This window comes from Chiloscyllium punctatum, chromosome 45 (genome assembly GCF_047496795.1).
Source record: "Chiloscyllium punctatum isolate Juve2018m chromosome 45, sChiPun1.3, whole genome shotgun sequence".
NCBI classification, from domain to species: domain Eukaryota; kingdom Metazoa; phylum Chordata; class Chondrichthyes; order Orectolobiformes; family Hemiscylliidae; genus Chiloscyllium; species Chiloscyllium punctatum.
In genome coordinates this window covers 20,408,599-20,431,226 of record NC_092783.1, presented here as the reverse complement: position 1 = coordinate 20,431,226, position 22,628 = coordinate 20,408,599, and the positions used below count along the sequence as shown (strand labels likewise).

Sequence of the window (22,628 nt, the reverse complement as noted above, 5' to 3'; positions counted from 1 at the left end):
CTCACAAAGAGAAAATCCTACCTAGGATGTTCATTCAAATTCTTTGAGGAAGCAGGATAGATAAAAGGGAAGCAGTGGATGTAACAGATTAATTTCCTGAAGGTGTTTGACAGGGTAGTACACATTGGGCTCCTTAATAAGGTAAAAGAGTGCATGGTGTTGGAGGTAGGATATTAGCATGGATTGAGGATTGGCTAACTAGCAGAAGATGGAGAGCTGGGATAAGGGGGGGGCATTGTCAAGTTAGCGACATGTAACTAGTGATGTGCCCAGGGATCAGTACTGGGCCACAATTATTTACAAGACACATTAATGACTTGGATAAGGAAAGTGAATGCCAAGTTTTCAGATAGGTGGGAAGGCAAGTGATGGTGAAGATGATACAAAGAGCCTTCGGGGGATATAGACAGGTCAGTGAATGGGCAAAAAACCTGGCAGATGGAATACAGTGTAGAAAAATGCAATGCACTTTGGTTGGAAGAATAGAGGAGTTGAATATTATTTAAGTGCAGAAAGCTGCAGAACAGAGGGATTTGGGAGTTCCCATCCATGAATCACAAAAAAATGCAGCATCTAAGTTCAGTGGATAATGGTGAAGGCAAATGAAACGTTGGCCTTCATTTCAAAGGGAAGGGGTAGAAAGGTAGGGAGGATTTACTAAAACTATATATAAGGCACCAGTCAGACTGGAGCTGGGATAATGTGAACTGCATTGGGTCCCATAGCTAAGGAAAGATGCATTGGCATTGGAGGCAGTCTAGAGAAGATACATAAGGCTAATATCAGCTATGAAGGGACTCTCTTACGAGGGAGGGTTGAGTTGGTTGAGGGCGGAACTCATTGGAATTTATAAGAATGACAGGCAATCTTATTGAAACATATTTGCTTCTTAGGGATTTGACAGGTGGATGTGGAAAGGTTGTTTCCTCTTGTGAGGATGTCTAAGACCAGAGGGCATACTCTCAGAATAACAATGGGTCTCCCAGTTAAAACACAGAGGAGGAGGAATACCTTTGCTCAGAGGATCGTGAATGTGTGGAATTCTTTCCCACAGAGGCTGGATCATGAAGTACATTCAAGACTGAGAGAGAAGATGTTTAATCCGGAAGAGAATCAAAAGGGAAAATGCAGGAAAGGGAAGTTGAGGATTACCAGATCAGCCACAATCTCAATGAATGACAAAGCAGACTCTGTGAGCTGAATGGCCTCCTCCTGCTCCTGGTGTCTTGTGGTCCTCAATATTTGAGGCTTCCAAGCTGCAGTGATGTTTGCATTTGAAAACCTGGAGATGGACTGTTTGTGGTGATCAGTGTTCCCAGCTTCCAGCTGGCATGACAAACTCCAACAGGAGAAACAGCAATATTCAAATCAGGAGGGTGGGGCTTGGTTTATCCCCTGCTGTCCCCACTCCCCAACAGCTCCATTGGGACCCTTCAACTAACAGTCCCAAATAAAACCAACTGAGTGGAGAGTGTGGTGCTGGAAAAGCACAGCGGGTCAGGCAGCATCTGAGGAGCAGGGGGAAATCGACATTTCGGGCATAAGCCCTTCATCAGGACCCGAAACATCGACTCTCCTGCTCCTCGGATGCTGCCTGACCTACTGCGCTTTTCCAGCACCACACTCTCGACTCTGATCTCCAACATCTGCAGTCCTCACTTTCTCTAAAATACAAACCAACCACTTACAGGGGTACCTGAAGGAAGAGTTGGTTCTGGCAATGATGCCAACTTTCGAAAATGAATTGAAACAAGAAATAACTTAAAGCTGGAGACAGTCTCGCTGCATTGATGGGACATTTACAGGATCCAAGTGACTGTTCGGTTCCTAACTACTTTGTCCTGGAGTCTCCACAGATTAAATAACAGTTTACAAAATATGGTTACGGACAAAAATGCAAAATCAGAGAGGTACTGTACAAAGCCTTATCCTTTCCCTTGTACCCCCCCCCCCCCCCCCCCCCCCCTTGAATTCTCATCTTTAGTAATAATAAGCATTTTGGAGGTCAGAAAGAAACTGCTGAATGAGGTAGGGCAGTTGGAGAGAGGGCTGTGAGAGACAATCGCTAGAAAATGTTTCAGCATCACAGGCAACCCTGTAACCAAGTCAGTGGTAGAGATGATGAATGCACATGGTGTTGCCAATCTGCATTGGTGCTTTGCACCATTGTCTGAGCCCGTGTCACTCTGGAAGTCAGTAAATTAGGTAGCTGCTCTCGCCCTAACCCTAATCCTGTGGGGCAGCATGGTGGCTTAGTGGTTAGCACTGCTGCCTCATAGCACCAGGGACTCAGGTTCAATTCCAGCCTTGGGCGACTGTCTGTGTGGAGTTTGCACATTCTCCCCGTGTCTGCGTGGGTTTCCTCCGGGTGTTCCGGTTTCCTCCCACAGTCACAAAGATGTGCTGGTCAGGTGAATTGGCCATTCTAAATTGCCCGTAGTTGTAGGTGCATTAGTCAGTGGGAAATACGTCTGGTGGGTTACTGTTTGGAGGGTCAGTGTGGACTTGTTGGGCGAAGGGGTCTGTTTCCACACTGTGGGGAATCTAATCTAAGAATTTAATTTAATCCCAACCCTAACCAAGCTGCTTCATGAAGCTTCACAATCACCAGCCTCTGTCTTTCTCCACATTTGCCTCTTGGAATGCAATGCCACCATCTTGATTTCCCATCACACCTTTTAAAATGGATATATTCGACGCAGATTATTTATGCTGCCCCTTTCTTATTTTACAAACCTCCTATCTCACCTTGCACACTCCTCTACACTTGGCTCCTAATCCACCAATGCCCAACAATTCTATCTTCCTCTTCAAATCCTCCAGGTTCTTGATCCTCCCAATCTTAGGAATGCCCTCCAGCCCCAAATCCCTTAGATCCCAGTAATCTTCTTATACAGCCACTCCACCCTCACCTCACTGTTAGCAACCACCTAAACCCTAACATTCCCTGAACTGGTTACTTTTCAAACTCTTTCAGTTCCTTTTAAATCATGCCTTCAAACACAGGTCTTCAACCAGGCTACTATCCCCTTTTTAATACAAATGGCAATATTTTTCTGATTATGTTCCTGTGAAGCGCTGTGGTACATTTTCCTACATTACAAGTTATGTAACTACACTGTGTCGTGTGTGTTACCTTGGCTCAGTTGTTAGGTTTTTAGCTTAATTCGGAGGACCATCCAATCAACTGTGCAATTGCTAATCATGGAACCTTGCTGTGCACAAACCGGCTGCAATCGTTCACTGCATGCCAAGAGATACTAGAAATAAAAAGTACTTTATTGGGTTAAAAGTACCAGGATGTCTTGAGGTTATCAAAAGAAAATTCAATGCAAGTTCCCTCTTTATCAAGTTACATCACCAAATGGACATCAGTCAAGAAATACCATCTCATTTTGTCAAGTGGAAAATAGCTGGTTTTGAACTGCCATTGTTACACTAGAGTCAATCCTCATATTTGAGCGACTTTGTTGCAATCCTCAGGCAGCTTTTTAAATTCTTTCACACGATGGGAACATGCAGGAATCACCCAGTCCTTTTGGTGCCATGCTCCGGGCTGCACTCCTTCAAAGTACTCCTCCAGAGTAGACTTCAACGCTGAGGATCTGAACTACTGACTTGATTCACTGCAATTCATGTATCTCTGTGGAGTTGTCAGTCAGGGGAGCTTTCCAGTAACAGTGAGGGAACAGCGGTGCAATTCCAAGTCAGGATTATTGCCGGTGCCTCACCTCCCATGGGCCAGGAAGATCTGATCCAACTCTTTCACACATTTCCTTGCCTTTCCTTTGACCTTCCCCATCTCTCTGCTCTTTTCCATTTTCTGCTTTAAGTCGCCCCCAGTATTGACAGCCACACCTTCAGCTGCCTAGGCCCCAATTCTCTCCCTAAACGTCTCTAACTTTCTCCTCCTTGAATTGACGTTGAGTGGTGGTGGGGGCGGTTCACTTGCTTCACTGGAAGGGTCTTTACACTGCGAAATTTTTCAAAACCCACCTGGCAAGGCATCAATCCAACCATGTGGCTCCTTGATGAATCCTACATTCCTTAGTAACCCCCAAGACAGCCTGGAACATGGAGTTCATGCTGCTCTGGCCTGAACACAGTGAGTGAAGACTATTTGCCCCAGTCAGCACTACCAGGAAACAAACATGGCCGAAGTAAACTTGCATTGTCCCTTCTCAGCTTGGTGACAACTGGACTGACTTTCTTAAGCTGGGAGTACAACATTGGTTTACCTCTGTTTGTACTGTCTAGCTCTGAATGAACGCATGCACAGATACTGGTATACACAGAAACCTATACAAACAGGATTGCAGATCCATACACACACACACACACACACACACATACATATATAAAATCATGAGGGGCATGGATAGGGTGAATAGCCAAAGTCTTTTCCCCATGGTAGGGGAGTCCAAAACTAGATGGCATAGGTTTAAAATGAGAGGGGAATGATTTAAAAAGGACACTAAGGGGCAATTTTTTCACACAGAGGGTTGTCTGTATGTGGAATTGAGTTGCCAGAAGAAGTGGTGGAGGGTGGTACAACTACAGCATTTAAAAAGCATCTGGATGGGTTGACGAATAGGAAGGGTTTAGAGGGATATGGGCTAAGTGCTGGTAAATGGGTCTAGATTAATTTAGGATATCTGGTTGAATGAAAGGGTCTGTTTCCAGGCTGTATGACATATACACAGCAATAAATGGTGTTCAAGAACTCCTATCGCTCTGGGCACCATTTATAAACAGAAGCAGGACAACCTTCCATCACCATTCAGCCAAGTTTTGATAATTTACCTCCCAGCAAATCTTTCACCTCCCTGAAAATTTCAACCTTATTCAGCAACTAGCCACGGCAGAACCTTCCAGAATATTCCCCAGCTTTCACACACTATGAGACCTGACTTTGCATCAGTTGGGTTGGTGAATACTGGTCAGTTAAACTCACTGTAGCCCTATCACTGCTAGGATATACTGTGCAGCCAGTTGCTCTCTACACAGCATTGTTTGTTGGAACGGCAGAGGATAAAGACAGCTCATTACCTCATTCACTCGGACAATCAGGAATCGGCTAGAAATGCTGACACGTCTGCTGAATGAATAAATAAAAAACAATTGTAGATCTGCTTAAACAGGTTCAACAATTTGGAAATGTACACAATGAGGTTGAAAACAAGGAAGCAAAACTCGGAGGAGGTAGATTCTATGTCAAACAGATGGTAGAACTAAATAAATGAAGGGAGAAAGAGATATGTGACAAAGCTTTTGATTTTTGTTTTACAAATCACCAACAGCAATTTAAACATGAAACAACGACCCTTCACAGCTAGAGTATTTTATTTTCACTGCCAGAGAGGTTGGCTGGTGGAAATTCGTCTTCATGCTTCAGCAAGTAAAAAACCTGCAGTGGTGAATTTATTTGCTATCCAAGGAGCGATTAGGAGGAATCTCAGGCCAATTGATGCATTAGTTTGGGAAGCCACCAGTACCTTCCCCATTTCAAATCGAGCATTTGCCCCTTGCCTGAAATATTTGTACCTAAGTAAGAGCAATCCCCTTTGCTTCCCCAGTGTTTTGGCAGCAATTATTAAGGCCGTGGTATTCTTAAAACACAGAACATTCATTCCTTTTTATGTTTGTGGAACACAATGTAATATGTGCTAATATGTTTATGCTGTTCCCATAGAGAGTCGCTGTTTGTGCTTGATGAGGGGAGCCTGCACTCCGCTATACGAGAGCTATCATTCCTGGGTTATAAAGAAACTGACAGTGCCTAGATATACAACTACCCAATAACCCAGTGTGTCACTGACCCATTCATAACAGGCAAGACCCAATCGGCTATCTATCGGACAGCGACTGGTTCTTAAATCACTCCCACGGCCTCAGAGACATCAGTCCCCAAGGCACAATGTGCAGCGATAAGGGTTCTTCCTCCTTGTGAGGGGGAGGAAGTTTAAACCTCTGTAATGATTGACTTTATCTGTACCTGCCCCTGTATTAAACAGGCAAGGTGGGGGACACCCACTAAAAGAGTAATCAAACAGAGCAGCTAAAAGGCCAGTTCAGTGACAGCAATCAGCCAAACCACCCCAAGATGCTCTAACTGAGCAAGCATGACCCAAGGGGACTCAACAACCAACAAAGACAGAGCTCAAGGAAAAATCATTTGAGACAAATCCTGCAGAGAGACGAAAGGATCACTCTGGGATGATTATTAAAAAATAATCCAAAATACTGGTCAGAATTCAGGGCCGGCATGTTCAAGTAAGGAGGAAGGACAAGGATGGTAAGGCAAGGGACTGCAGATGGGTGGGTTTGCAAGTTTACAGAGATTGGCGGAATTGTGAATAGTGTAGAAGATTGTCAAAGGATACAACAATATGGGCAGAGAAATAGCAGATGGAGTTTAATCTGGAAATGCAAAGAAAAAGTATACAGTTGATTGCATGACCCTGAACAGCATTGATGCACAGAAAGATCTTGGGGTTCAAGTCAATAACTCCCTGAAACTGGCCATACAAGTAGGTAGGGTGATAAAGAAAGCACAGGACAAGTTCCTTTATTGATTGGGGAATTGAGTACAAGAGTTGAGATATCATACAGCAGCTTTAAAAGACTTTGATTAGGCTGCACTGAGATTATTGTCTTCAATTCTGGTCTCTACATTACAGAAAGGATGTGGAGGCTTTGGAGAGAGTGCAGAAGAAGTTAACCAGGATGCTGCCTGGATTAGGGAGTATGAACTATAAGGAGAGGCTAGAAGAACTCGGATTGCTTCTTCGGGAGCAGTGGAGGTAGAGGAAAGATTTGATAGAAGTCTATGCAATTATGAGATGCATGGATAGGGTTGACAATCAGTGTCTTTTTCCCCAGAGTTGAAATGTCTAATACTAGGGGTCATATATTTAAGGTGAAAGGGGGAAAAGTTCAAACAAGACAGAGTTTTATTACACAGAGAGGAGTTCAGGTCGCGCTGCCAGGGGTGGTGGTGGAGGTAGACATGTCAGGGCTGTTGAAGGGACTTTTAGATAAGCTCATGAATGTGCAAGGAATGGAGGGATATGGACTAAGGGCAGGAATGAGGGATTAGTTTAATTTGGTGTCATGTTTGGTACAATTTCGTGGGCTAAAGGGTCTGTCCTGACCTGTACTGTTCTTTGTCTTATGTTCATTCAGGAAAAAGCAGCAGTTAGCATTAGGATCACAGGAAAAACATCTTTTTCGTAAGACAGCAGTAAGTGAAGCAATCAGGAAGAAGGGAACACTGGCTGCAGAGGAGGCATGAGTGAGAGGTTAATCCTGTGAATGATTCAGTAAAGGAGGTTTCAAAGCTTGGTCCTCATTGATTAGGGTGGCAACAGTAGGAGGAAAATGAGAGAGAAAAGAGAGGGAGAGAAAGAAAGAGAAGGAGAGAGAAAGAGACAAAGAAAGAGAGAGAAAGAACGAGAAAGTGAGAGGGAGAAAGAGAGAAAAAAGAGAAAGAGAAAGAGAGAGAGCACGAGAGAGAGAGCGCGAGAGAGAGAGAGCGCGAGAGAGAGAGAGCGCGAGCGAGCGAAAGAGTGAACATTACAGCGCAGTACAGGGCCTTTGGCCCTCGATGTTGCGCCGCCCTGTCATACTAATCTGAAGCCCATCCCACCTACACTATTCCATTATCGTCCATATGCTTGTCCAATGACGACTTAAATGACTTAAAGTTGGCGAATCTACTACCGTTGCAGGCAAAGCATTCCATACCCTTACTACTCTCTGAGTAAAGAAACTACCTCTGACATCTGTCTTATACCTATCTCCCCTCACTTTAAAGTTGTGTCCCCTCGTGTTTGCCATCCACATACTTGGAAAAAGGTTCTCCCTGTCCACCCTATCTAACCCTCTGATTATCTTGTATGTCTCTATTAAGTCACCTCTCAACCTTCTTCTCTCTAACGAGAACAGTCTCAAGGCCCTCAGCCTTTCCTCGTAAGACATTCCTTCCATACCAGGCAACATCCTAGTAAATCTCCTCTGCACCCTTTCCAAAGCTTACAATACCCCAAGTGTGGCCGTATCAGAGCTTTGTACAGTTGCAGCATAACCTCCTGGTTCCAGAACTCAATCCCTCTATTAATAAAGGCCAAAACACTGTATGCCTTCTTAACAACCTTGTCAATCTGGGTGGCAACTTCCACGGATCTGTGTACATGGACACAGAGATCTCTCTGCTCATCTGCATTCACAAGAATCTTACCATTAGCCCAGTACTTTGCATTCCGATTACTCCGTCCAAAGTGTTTCACCTCACACTTGTCCACATTAAACTCCATTTGCCACCTCTCAGCCCAGCTCTGCATCCTATCTATTCTCTCTGCAACCTACTACATCCTTCGTCACTATCCACAACTCCACCGACCTGAGTGACGTCTGCAAATTTACTAACCCACCCTTCTACGCCCTCATCCAGGTCATTTATAAAATTGACGAACAGCAATGGACCCAACACCCACCCTTGCGATATGCCGCTAGTAACTGGACACTAAGATGAACATGTTCCATCAACTACAACCATCTGTTTTCTTTCAGCAAGCCAATTACTGATCCAAACTGCTATGTCTCCCACAATCCCATTCCTCCGCATTTTGTACAACAGCCTACTGTGAGGAACCTTATCGAACGCCTTGCTGAAATCCATATACACCACATCAACCGGTTTACTCTCATCTACCGGTTTGGTCACTTTGTCAAAAAAGTCAATAAGATTCGTTAGGCATGACCTACCCTTCACAAAACCATGCTGACTGTCCCTGATCAGGTTATTTTTTTCTAGATGGTTATAAATCCTCTCTTATAACCTTTTCCAACACTTTACCAACAACTGAAGTGAGACTCACTGGTCTGTAATTACCAGGATTGTCTCTACTACCCTTTTTGAACAATTTTGAACACATTTGCTATCCTCCAGTCCTCAGGCACTATTCCTGTAGACAATGATGATTTGAAGATCAATGCCAAAGGCTCGGCAATCTCTTCTCTTGCTTCCCAGAGGATCCTAGGATAGATCCCATCTGGTCCAGGGGACTTGTCTATTACCACACTCTGCAGTATTTCTAATACCTCTTCCTTGTGAACCTCAATCTCTTCTAGTCTAGATGCAAGTATCTCTGTATCTTCCTCGCCAACATTTTCATTTTATATAGTGAACACTGTTGAAAAATATTTATTTAGTGCTTCCCCTATCTCCTCTGACTCCACACACAACTTCCCACTATTATCCTTGATTGGCCCTAATTTAACTCTCGTCATTCTTTTATTCCTGACATACCTATGGAAAGCCTTAGGGTTAACCTTGATCCTATCCGCCAACAACTTCTCATGTCTCCTCCTGGCTCTTCTGAGCTCTCTTTTTAGATCTTTCCTGACTTCCTTGTAACCCTCAAGTGCCCTAACTGAGTTTTCACATTTTGTCCTAACATAAGCCTTCTTCTTCTTCTTGACCAGGAATTCCACTGCCTTAGTAAACCACGGCTCACGCGTTCTATATCTTCCTCCCTGCCTGACAGGTACATGCTTATCTCGGACACACAGGAGCTTTTCCTTGAATAAGCTCCACATTTTTAATGTGCTCATCCCCTGCAGTTTCCTTCCTCATTCCATGCATATTAAATCTTTCCTAATTGCATCGTAATTTCCCTTCCCCCAGCTGTATCTCTTGCTCGGTGGAGTACATCACTAAAGTAAACCTGACAGAATTGGGATCGCTGTCTCCAAAGTGCTCACCTACTTCCAAGTCTAACACCTGGCCGGGCTCAATACCCAGTACCAAATCTAAAGTGGCTTCGCCCCTTGTAGGCCTGTCTACATACTGTGTCAGGAAGCCCTCCTACACACACACTGGACAAAAACCGACCCATCTATATTACTCATACTGTAGTGATCCCAATCAATATTTGGATAGTTGAAGTCCCCCATGACAACTACCCTGCCCCTCTCACTCCTGTCGAGAATCATCTTGGCTATCCTTTCCTCTACATCTCTGGGACTATTTGGAGGCCGATAGAAAACTCCCAACATGGCGACTTCTCCTTTCCTGTTTCTAACCTGAGCCCATACTACCTCAGTTAACGAGTCCCCACACATCCTTTCTACAACTGTAATATTGTCCCTGATCAACAATGCCCCACCTCCCCCTCTTTTACCATCTTCTCTGTTCTTACTGAAATATCGGAATCCCGGAAGCTGCAACAGCCATTCCTGTCCCTGCTCTATCCATGTCTCCGTAGTGGCCACAACATCAAACACCAACACACGCTGACAGTTCACCCACTTTATTTCAGATACTCCTCTCGTTGAAGTACACACACTTCAAACCAGGTTCTCGCTTGCCAGTGTCAGATACTTGATTTGGGAACTCCCTACTCTCATCCTCTTCTGTACCTGTCCTACAATTTTGGTTCCCATCCCGCTGCTGTATTAGTTTAAATCCACCTTAATAGCTTTAGCGAATTTCCCAGCCAGGATATTGGTACCCCTCTGGTTTAGATGAAGACCATCCTGCTTGTAGAGGTCCCACCTACCCCAGAAAGAGCCCCAATTATCCAAAAACCCAAAACCCTCCCTCCTGCACCATCCCTGTAGCCACGTGTTCAACTCCTTTCTTTCCCTATTCCTCACCACACTAGCACGTGGCACGGGCAGCAAACCAGAGAAAACAACTCTGTTTGTCCTAGCTCTAAGCTTCCATCCTGGCTCCCTGAATTTCTGCCTCAAGTCCTCGTCTCTCTTCAGACCTATGTCATTGGTGCCAATGTGGACCACGACTTGGGGCTGCTCTCCCTCTCCCCGAAGGATCCCAAAAACATGATCAGAGACATCACGGACCTGGCACCCGGGAGGCAACACACCAACTGTGAGTCTCTCTTGTCCCTATAGAACCTCCTATCTGTCCCCCTAACTATCGAGTCCCCAATGACTACTGCTCTGCTCCTCTTCCCCCTTCCCTTCTGAGCAGCACGTGCCCCACTGCTTTCCCCTGGTAAGTCATCCCCCCAACAGTATCCAAAACGGTATACTTATTGTTGAGGGGAATGGCCACAGGGGATCCCTGCACTGTCTGCTGGTTCCCTTTCTGTCCCCTAACTGTCACCCATCTGTCTTTTTCTTTTATCTGGGGAGTGACTATCTCTCGAGCAAGCAAGCGAGAGAAAAAGAGAGAAAAAGAGAAAAAGAGAGAGAAAAAAAAGAGAGAAAAAAGAGAAAAAAGAGAAAAAAAAGAGAGAAAAAAAAGAGAGAAGAGAGAAAAAAAGAGAGAAAAAAAGAGAGAAAAAAAGAGAGAAAAAAAGAGAGAAAAAAAGAGAGAGAAAAAGAGAGAGAAAAAGAAGAGAGAAAAAGAGAGAGAAAAAAAGAGAGAGAAAAAGAGAGAGAAAAAGAGAGAGAAAAAGAGAGAGAAAAGAAGAGAAGAGAGAGAAAAAGAGAGAGAAAAAGAGAGAGAAAAAGAGATGGGTGATAGAGAGAGAGAGCAGGAAAGAGGTTGAACTTTGGAACAGTGGGTTTCAGGATCTATGCCTCTCTGCCAGTTCAGTATAGGGTGGACTCTGCGCTGGCCAGAGAGAGTATGGCAGCGGTGGAGAAGGTGAGCAGGGAATCAGCAGGCAGTGACTAATCCAGACCAAATATGAGCACTTCAGACGTGGTATCATCACTGTCAGGAGCCACCGCGCCCCATTTCCAAATAAAGTGTCAAGATGAGCATTGCCATCGGATGGAAAGGGTGTTGCTTGAAAGACTCTGTACACAGCTCAAATACCTTACGTTTTTACTTCACTGCTGTTAAGATGTACAAAATCAGTCATGATGTTGGATTAGTATCAGATGATTTATGAAGGAGCAGAGTCAGACATTACCTTTTAAACAACCAGGTAGGACTTGTGTTTGTAAAATCACCTGAAACGTCTTTGTGTTGCATTAGTTTGTGATAGCTCTATGCCAATTTGCCTGGAGCAGGTTGCTAGCCTGTTGCCAAAGGCAAAGTTAAAAATCACAAACACCAGGTTATAGTCTAACAGGTTTAATTGGAAGCACACTGGTTTCAGAGCGTTCAGATGGTAGTGGAGGGCTCAATCCTAACACACAGAATTTATAGCAAAAATGTAACTGAAATTATACATTGAAAAACTGATTGTCTGTTGAGTCTTTCATCTGTCTGAATACCATGATAGTTCCACTTCTTTCATGTGTAAATCACAAAACCTTTTGTTTCAAAGTTGTGTTCTCAGGTTAGCTGTTAACAATGGTGATAGCTAGACAATATGTTGAAGGTGTTGGCCCCCTGTGTTCTCTGTCTATGCCATGATGTTTAGATTGATTCTAATCTAAAAAGTGCGATAACAGAGTTTTACATGAATGCATGCAGTTTTTGAGCAAAGTACAATGTAACCCTGAAAGTACAAATTGACCCCACAAAATATGTGTGTTTGTGGGTCTTTGTGCCTGTGTGTGCCTGTGTCTGGGGTGGGGGTTGTGAATGTGAGAAAGTGTATGTGTGTGTGTAGTGAGTATAGAGTGTCTTAAGTCTGTGAGGGGGTGCATGTGTGGGTGTCTGTGTGCCTGTCTGTGGGTATGTGTGTTGGTGTCAGTGTCTGTGTTTGTGTGTGTGTGTGTGTCTGTCTGTCTGTCTGTGTGTAGGAGTGTATGTGTGTGTGTGTGTGTGTGTATATATAGTGCAATGGTGATCACCTGTAGTGTGACATGAACCCAAGGTCCCAGTTGAGGCCCTCCCTATGGGTACCGAACTTAGCTATCAGCCTCTGCTTGGCCACTTTTTGCTGCTGCCTGTCCCAAATTCCGCCTTGGAGGATGGTCACCCGAAGGTCAGAGGCCAAATGTCCTGGACCGCTGAAGTGCTCCCCAACACTTCCAAGCCAAAGGCAACAGTTTGTGGGATACCACTCTGCCTGAAGCACCATTAACCAAGATACTCTCTGGAGTTCACTGTCTACCCTAGGCTTTTTGCAAAGGCATTGAGGTTGATAATCAACCTGTTTTATGTTGGTTGTGTACTTTTCTGTGGTCAGAAATGAGCTTCTGACTCTGGTGTACGGAAGTTACCATTATGCCACAAGACCTTTCTATAAAACTTCTAACTTGGTACGTAAAGCACAATTTTTCTTGTTGATAAAAGGAGTGTGGCAATCCATATAAACCATCCATTTCCCACTTGGCATTATGGCTGGCATGGGCTGGTTGGACCAAATGGTCCTTCTAATGTTAAAATGCTTCATTTAGGAGGAGAAGAAGAATGGGAGGAAGATACAGTTTTGGGGAGAGGAGGTGCAGAAGAGAAACAGAATGGTGGTGTGGGAGTGAAATAGAGTGTGCGGGGAGAATAGAATAGAGTGGGGGAAAGAGAATTGGGGGAGGAAGAGGGATATAAGAGTTGGGAGAGATATTGAGAAATGGAGGTGGAAGAGAAATAGAGAATGGCAGTGGGGCAAGAGAGATGGGAGTAGAGAGAAGGGGAAATGAAATATAGAGGAGGGAAGAAGGGTTAGAGATTGGGGGGGGGGGGGGGAGGGGAGAGGAGAATGATAGACAATGGAGGGAAAAGAGAAAGAAAATGGTGGCAGAGGAAGATAAATTGAGGGCAGTGAGATACAGAGGGAGAGTGTTATGAGAGTGGGACCGTGAGAGAATAGACAGAATAGGGGTGGGGAGGGAAGGAAAAGAGAATGGAAGGGAGAGAAAGCGAGAATGGGACTGGGGAACAGGGAAAGGAGGGAGGAAGAGAGAAAAAAAAAGGGGGAAAAAAAAGAGAGTGAGAGAGGGGAGGAAAGGGAATGGGAAAGAGATCATAATAAACCTTTTCAGAAATCCACGGTTTAAAAAATGCCTGCAGTATTCAGTCTTCCCACTGTCTCCGCTTTTCCACCCCCCCTCCCCCCCCCTTCCAATTCTCCTCTCCCATGGCCTATTTATTATTCACTTCAGCTGGATTTTATTGTCTATGAGTTTGTGCCAGGTCTGCAATGTGCCAGGACAGTAATTAAGTCAGCTTACATCAGTTATACTGCCTACTGAGCTCCCAAAGGGCTGCAGCTCACACAGGGGTACAGCAGCACTTTACCCAGGAGGGGCACACCAGATAGTCATCGACAGGCATGAGACGGAGCAGTTTGTCCTGCCGAGTACTGACCCAGCCAGACTCAGTGAGGAGAACATTACGTTCACAGTAGTCACAATGATACATTGGTATCCGCTTCACAGCAGAGTTATTGTTCGAGGAATAAATCTAATCAATATATAACTACTTTCGCCACAGGTCAGTCTCTGTCCTGACCTGCGGTTCTCAGGCTGCCTTCCTGGGTCAAAGGTCATCCACACAGGACAAGCAGTCAACGTCTGTATGAACACAATTTTTAAACTTCTAACCCCTTCCCAAATATCAAACAGGGGAGGGGGAAGTGAAATGAGGCAGAAATGACTGGGCTGTTATTCCTGTTGTTAACTTAGGTTACCTCCGTGTCTTCCCCCTTTCAACTGTAAGAGCACATGGAGTGAAGCACTAATATATACTTGCTGTGATGCTGCCGTAGTTGAATGGCCCATTGACGCTCAGTGTCCAGTGTGTACAACAGGAGGCGGCCTTACCTGGCTGAGGATAGCTGACTCACGTGGAATGGAGCGAGCAGGAAAGAGAAAGCTTGACATTTCTCCTCAAAAAACGTGGAACAATCGAGACTTCAAATGAAAGAAAGCCACATCGGGTGGTATGCCCAGTATCTACACCTTTAATCCGGCCCTTCCAGGAAAGAGGCCATTTGCCGGGGAGGTGATTCCAAAGTTATCAGCAATCCCTGCCCAGTGAGATAGCCTCACACAAAGAGAGTGAGCACGATCACAGACCTTGGCAGGATATGGGCACTGTACCAGGCTCTGTGCCAGTCCACAGTGCTGCTGCTTTTACACAGTGTTACTTCATGCAATCTGGGATTTATAATGACTGGATGCAGGAGGACTGAGCACTCTCTAACACAATCCACAATGGTTCCAGTTGGTCAAGCAGATGGTGAGCTGAGGAAGGAGTGGGGTAACAGGTCCTAGCAAGGTAAGTACCAACACGGACGTGTTGAGGTGAACAGCCCTCTCCCTGTGCTGCACACCACTACATTAATAGGAGCATGTTTGCAATCAGCCAAATTTCCACATCCAGCCTCTTGCTTGAGAACTTCCAAGGCGGAATGGCAAAACCCACAACTTGTAGATACAATGAAGCTTTAACTCTCATTTTGGCTATGAATGATGAAACAGTTTGTGATCAGAATGTTTCACTTGGAAAACAAATGTCAGTCCTCAGCTCCCTGCCCTGCCCTCCATCCCCACTGTCTAACCTGGGTGAAAACTAGCCACCCTATGGAAGAGACTAAAAGCGTCACCAAGGCAACAAAGTCTTTGGCCATTCATGGGCTGACAGATTGAATGAATCCCTAATCTAGGAGCCAGTGATAATTTACTGCTGTTAACCTGAGGCAGTAAATTCCTCCAAGTTGATTGTGATTTTGAGCATACAAGAGAGAAATAGTGCAGGGATCCTCACAGCCAGTGGAACACAGGACAAGTCAAACACTGGACACAAGGAGCCAGGAAGGTATACAAGAGGTTAAAGTGAGCCACTTAATTGTTTCTGCTAAATAACAAACACAGAGAGCTCCACATTTGGTTTAAATTAACTATTCAGACTACAAAAAAAAACTGAAAGAATTGTGCAGATTCTGGAAACCAGAAACAAAAACAGAACTTGCAAAATCACAGCAGTTCTGGCAACTTCTGTGGAGAGAAAGCAGAGTTAAATGTTTCAGATCCAATGACCCTTCCTCAGAACTGTTGTGAAGAAAAGGCACCAGACCAGGACCATTAATGCCAATTTCTTCCCACTGACACGACCAGACCTGCTGAGGTTTTTCACAATTTCCCATTGTTTCCATAGAATTGGACCTAGGAATCCTTATGGTTACTTAACAACAAAGGACCTAGGAACAGGAGAAGGCCATTCAGCGTCTCGACCCCTGCTCAGTCATTCTATATGTTCATTGCTCATCACACCACGGCCACAACACAACTTTACTGCCCAACCCCTAAACCATTCACAACCCCGTTACCAATTTAAAATTTGTCTATCTGCTTAAGTTTATTCAGTTGCTGCCACATTCCGGGATAGGGAATTGCACAGGTTCACAACCTTTGCAAGAAAATGCAAACCCATTCTCCCTGTTACTAGGTGGGTTTCCTCTGGGTGCTTCAGTGTCTTGTCACAGTCCAACGATGTGCAGGTTAAAAATCACACAACACCAGGTTAGATGTGCAGGTTAGGTTGACTGGCCATGAGAAATTGCCCATACTGTCCAGGGATGTGCAGGCTAGGTGGGTTAGCCATGGGAAATGTAGGATTACAGGATAGGGGAGGGGGGGGTGGGTCTGAGTGGGATGCTCTTCCGAGGGTTCGTGTGGACTCAACGAGCCGAATGATCTGCTTCCACACTGTAGGGATTCTATTATTCTAACTGATTCTTCCTTTATTCTTTAGTTTTAAATTTGCCACTCCTTATCCTAAAACTATGACCTAGTCGATCTACTAGATTGCCCCACAAGGAGACACATCTGCTCTACGTCTACTTTGTCAATCCTCTGACGTTTTTTAAAAAACACTTTCCCTATTTTCCTATTCAACCTGTTCAGAGATGTTATTACATACCTCTGGAACAGGTAGGACTTTACCCTGGTCTTCCCAGTCCAGAGAGTGTGGTGCTGGAAAAGCACAGCCAGTCTGGCACACCCGAGGTGCAGGAGAATCGATGTTTCCGGCATAAACCTTTCATCAGGAAGCCTCCCAGTTCAGGACTAGGGACACTACCACTGTACTATTTTTGACACACGTACTTCAATGCTATAGTCAGCTCAAATCTCTCTGTTTAATCTTTACAGCAAATCATTAACAAATAAATTAATTCACAAGTTGACAGTGCCTTCAAGGGCACATGTGCATTAAACTCTACCTTCTCCAGGACTGAACTCTGCATAATGACACCGATTTGCTTTCTATTGTGCTCAAACATAGTCAGAGAAAAATATAATAAAGAACACAGAAGATTACAGCACAGGAACAGGCCCTTGGGCCCTCCAAGCCTGCGCCGATCCAGATCCTCTGTCTAAACCTGTTGCCTATTTTCTAAGTATCTGTATTCCATTGCTTCCTGCCCATTCATGTGTCTGTCTAGCTACATCTTAAATGATGCTAATGTACCCACCTCTGCCACCTCCGCTGGAAACGCATTCGAGGCACCCACCACCCTCTGCGTAAAGAAATTTCCACTTATTAGATTACTTACAGTGTGGAAACAGGCCCTTCGGCCCCAACAAGTCCACACCGCCCCACAGGCAATTTAGCATGGCCAATTCACCTGACCTGCACATTTTTGGACTGTGGGAGGAAACCGGAGCACCCGGAGGAAACCCACACAGACACTGGTAGAATGTGCAAACTCCACACAGTCAGTTGCCTGAGGCGGGAATTGAACCCAGGTCTCTGGCGCTGTGAGGCAGCAGTGCTAACCACTGTGCCACCGTGCCGCCCCTTATATCTCCCTTAAACTGTTCCCTTCTCACCTTGAGCTCATGACCCCTAGTAATCAAGTTCCCCACTTTGGGAAAAAGTTTCTTGCTATCCACGAGTCGATACCTCTCATCATTCTATAGACCTCAATCTCTGTACATCAATACTCCCCAGGGCTTTTCCATTTACTATATAGTTCATTCTTGAATTGGATCTTCCAAAATGCATCACCTCACATTTGTCCGGATTGAAATCCATCTGCCATTTCTCTGCCTAACTCTCCAACATATCTATAGTCTGCTGCATTCTCCGACAGTCCCCTTCACTATCCGCTACTCCACCAATCTTAGTGTCATCTGCAAACTTGCTAATGAGACAACAAACATCTTCCTCCAAATCATTTATGTATATCACAAACAACAGTGGTCCCAGTACGGATCCCTGTGGAACACCACTGGTCACAGGTCTCCATTTTGAGAAGCTCCCTTCCACTATTACTCTCTGTCTGCAGCTGCCCAGCCAGTTCTCTATCCATCTAGCTGGTACACCCTGAACCCAATGCGACTTCATTTTCTCCATCAGCCTATTACGGGGATCCTTATCAAACAACATACTGAAAGCTACCACGGTGAAGCACATGCCCTGGAATGGGTCTTGAACCAGAGATCTTTGGGGACTGAGCTTGAGCCACTCAGCTTCAAGTCTGTGTCCAAAGCACTCAATAAATGCCATTCATCTGTACATACTTAACTTGGATAACACAATTAATATACCACTGACATGACTCACTAAGTCTTCCTGACTATATTTAATGTTTACACATTTAACATTTACATTGGAGAACTTCCAGAGGCACAAGAAAAGGAGGAGGCCTTTCAGCCCATTGAATCCATTCTATAATCGTATATATTATATATATATATATTATATATATAAAAAAAGGAAATATAAGCTTGATCTATGCTACTTATTATTCTCATAACAATAAGAATCAAAGGATTGTAGAATCCTTACAGTGTAGAAATAGACCTTCAGCCCAACAAGTCCATACTGACCCTCCAAAGAGTAACCCACCCAAACCACCCTACCCCATTATCCTATATTTACCCCCTGATTAATGCACCTAATCTACCCATTCCTAAACATAATGGGCAATTTAGCCTGGCCAATCCACCTAACCTGCCTTTAGATTGTGGGAGGAAACTGGAGCACCTGGAGGAAACCCATGCAGACACAGGGAGAATGTGCAAACTCCACACAGACAGCAGCCCAAGGCTGGAATTGAACCAGAGTCCTTGGCACTGTAAGGCAGCAGTGCTAACCAATGAGCCACTGTGCCACCTCAGTGGAGACAGTTAGCACAACCATCTTAGTGGAGACAGTAGGGCTGCAGAGGGAAGCCTTAGCCCCTGTCCAATGTCCAGCAGAGGGCAGCAGACTGTGATCAGAGGCAGGCATCATGGTCCTGAAGCCCCACCTTCACCTAGAGACATGAAGGTCAAATGCTGCCCCCTTCTGTTTGCCCCAGCAGTTTGCAGCTGAATGCGATATCAGAGGTTCCACTTACTCAATGGGTAATTGCAAACAGCTGATGGTCACTACAAAGATGTGCAAGTTAGATGGATTGGCCATGCTAAAATGCCCCATAGTGTTAGGTGCATTAGTCGGAGGGAAGTGGGTCTGGGTGGGTTACTCTTCAGAGGGTTGGTGTTGACTGGTTGGGCCGAAGGGCCTGTTTCCACACTGTAGGGAATCTAATCTAACCTAATCACCAGGCAATAACCCAGCAAATTCACAACTGGAACAATGTACTTACGGTCCAGTGTGATTGTGAGTTTTGCTCTGCACTCTGACAGTGTAAACCACAACACTTTCAGAGGACAGTGTTGACACTCAGTTGGGTGCAGCTGCAATGAAGTTGCACATTTGAATACAAGGCCCCGGTTCTGGCAAAGAGCCACAGCATCAATTATACCTTTAAAAGAATGGAATAAAGCAGGACTGAGTCAATCAATTGTGAAGGTGAATTTACAGCTCAGACTTGACTACAATCCCAACATTGCTGCATTGGCATTAGATAGCATGTAGAATACATCAATTTTATAGATATAGCATTCTTTGAGTGTGCAATGATAGGAAGTGAATTTTAGCCTAACTATCCATGGTGTTCCCTTGTGTTACTAATAATGCTGAATCTCGCTCCTTATTGCAACTCAGGAACATTACTCAGCTAGTACCGGTAATCGGTTCCACATGCACTAAAAGTAGTTTATTCTGGTGCCTTTCATTTGTAACTATGGCATCTTACATATGTGGCAAAAAAGTTTTCAGAGTTGCAAATGTTCCCTTTTTACCTCTGAGAGGGGCAAGATTTAATGTGATTAAAATACCTCAAGTTCTAGTATGCTCACCTACCCATCACTGTAGTAGCAGCATTTATTCTACAATGTTAATCTGCTGCCCAGTGCACAGACATGTTCTGAAGTCAGATAGATGTCAGCCAGGTCTAGGTGTATTTAAACTTTGCCTGGCAGCAGTAACTAGGTTAGAATTCAATCAATGGGTTGCGACCAATAACATTTGCCCAGAGTATCTTATAAACACTAATGAAGGTGTCAGATTGAATTTCCATTTTGATTCCAACAGCAGTTGATCTATTGTGAGCCATTCACAAGTAAGCTATTCAGAAAATAGTACATTTCACCATCACTTGCAAGAGCAGTTACTGCTTGAAGTAAAATGATAAAAGGTGATGGCTAACACTGATTCCCTGATCTTCAGTTTGAACATGGCAATCAAATGAAACAAGGCATTGTCTGTTGAGTCAAGAGTGTGGTGCTGGAAAAGCACAGCAGGTCAGGCAGCATCCAAGCAGCAGGAAAATCGACGTGTTGAGCAAAAGCCTTTCATCAGGAATGAGGCTGGGAGCCTCGGAGGTGAAGAGATAAATGGGAAGAGGGTGGGGCTGGGGGTGCGGTGGCGGGGGGGGGGGGGGGGGGGGGGGGGGGGGAAGGTAGCTGAGAGTGCAATAAATAGGTGGATTGAGCTGAGGGGAAAGGTGATACGTTGGAGGGGAGGGTGGAACAGATGATAGGTGGGAAGGAAGATTGATAGATGGAGTGGTTGGAACTGGGGTAGGGTGGGAGGAGGGGAAATGAGGAAACTGGTGAAGTCCACATTGATGCCCTGGGGTTGAAGTGTTCCGAGGCGGAAGATGAGGCATTCTTCCTCCAGGCGTCGGCTGGTAAGGGAGTGGCGATGGAGGAGGCCCAGGACCTGCATGTCCTCGGCAGAGTGGGAGGGGAGTTAAAGTGTTTGACCACGGGGCAGTGGGGTTGGGTGGTGCAGGTGTCCCGGAGATGTTCTCTGAAGCGCTCTGCAAGTAGGTATCCTGTCATCCCAATGTAAAGGAGACCGCATCGGGAGCGCCGGATACAATAAATGATATTGGTGGATGTGCAGGTGAAACTTTGATGGATATGGAAGGCTCCTTTAGGGCCTTGGATGGAGGTGAGGGAGGAGATGTGGGCGCAGGTTTTGCAATTCCTGCGGTGGCTGGGAAAGGTGCCAGGATGGGAGGGTGGGTTGTGGGTGGCGCGGGGGGGGGGAGCGAGGACCTGACCAGGTAGTCATAGAGGGAATGGTCTTCACAGAAAGCGGATACAGTCATAAAGATATACAGCCCAGACCAGACCTTTTGGTCCAAATTGTCCATGCTGACCAGATATCCTAAATGAATCATTTGCCACATGGCCCACATCTCTCTAAATCCTCCCTATTCATATACTCCCCGGATGCCTTTTAAAATCCTGTAATTGCACCAGCCTCCACCAACTTTATCTGGCAGTTTGTTCATTCACACACTGCTCTCTGTGTGAAAAAGTTGCCCTTTTGGTCCCTTTTAAATCCTTCCCCTCTCACTTTAAACCTATGCCCTCTAGTTTTGGACTCCCCTACCCAGGCGAAAACACCTTGACCGTTCACCCCTCATGATTTTATAAACCTTTATAAGGTCACCTCTCAGCCTCTGATGCTCCAGGGAACACAGCCCCAGCCTATTCAGCCTTTCCCTGTATCTTGTTAGTGTACACGTTTTATTCATTCATGGGACATGGGCATTGTTCGTTGGGCCAGCATTTATTGCCTATCCCTAACTGCCCTGAAAAAGTGAGAATGCGCTACCTTCTGGAATCACTAATCGTGCAAATATAACAACTGTGCTGTCAGGAAGGAAGTTCCAGGATTCTGATCCCTCGACACTGAAGGAACGATGATATAGTCCAAGTGGAAACTAACTATTCTTTCGGAATAATATCACAGAGGGGAAGTACTGCTGTTAGAACCAGGAAGGGGGCCGATGATGGATCTTTTCCAATGGTGGGGGTGGGGAAACACATTGTAGGATACACTGCTTTACAAACTGCAACAATATAATAGTCTGTTATTGCCATCACTGTACAGTGTTAGGCAGTTAGTTTTACAGTAGAAGTTATTGTGGAAGGGTTACTGACCAACCATACAAAAACTGCAATGCCCATGGTACGGTAGTTTTTGCAGAGTTGCGTCATATACAGGGAGAGATCTTCTGGCACAGGAGGTAGTGCCTGTGCCTCTGATCCACCAGCCCTGGGTCGGAGTCCCACTCCAGGGCTTGATGGCATTCGTAATGGAGCCAAACCGTCTGAAGGTCAATTCTTAAATCTTTCCAAAGTACACCAATGGCAGATGGAGAGCGCAGGAAAGATTCCGAGTCAGACATGTGGGGGAGAGAGAAAGTGAAGCCTCTCCTGTTATGATCCACAGCTTCAGGTTGCAACATGCATGTAAAAGCGTGTGTTGTCATGGCAACCCTGACTCCTTGTGGTGGCCAGTCGACACTGGGCAGCCAGTGGGGATCAGGTTGGTGTCAACAGCATGGGGTTTGATCCCGGTTCTGGCTGGCACGGATTCAGAACCCGCCTCCCTGTGGAAGAGATCATACTCTGCAGGTTGGAGCTGCCTTCAGGCAGAGAATTTAGGAAGGTGGTGGTGATATGTG

General features: G+C 45.2%; 1 protein-coding gene across 1 annotated transcript in view; it reads right to left on the bottom strand.

The window, feature by feature from the left end:
• LOC140467208 (DENN domain-containing protein 2C-like) overlaps positions 1–22,628 on the bottom strand; it is a 122,344-nt gene that overhangs the window by 59,016 nt on the left and 40,700 nt on the right. The gene's annotated exons all lie outside the window — the stretch shown is intronic.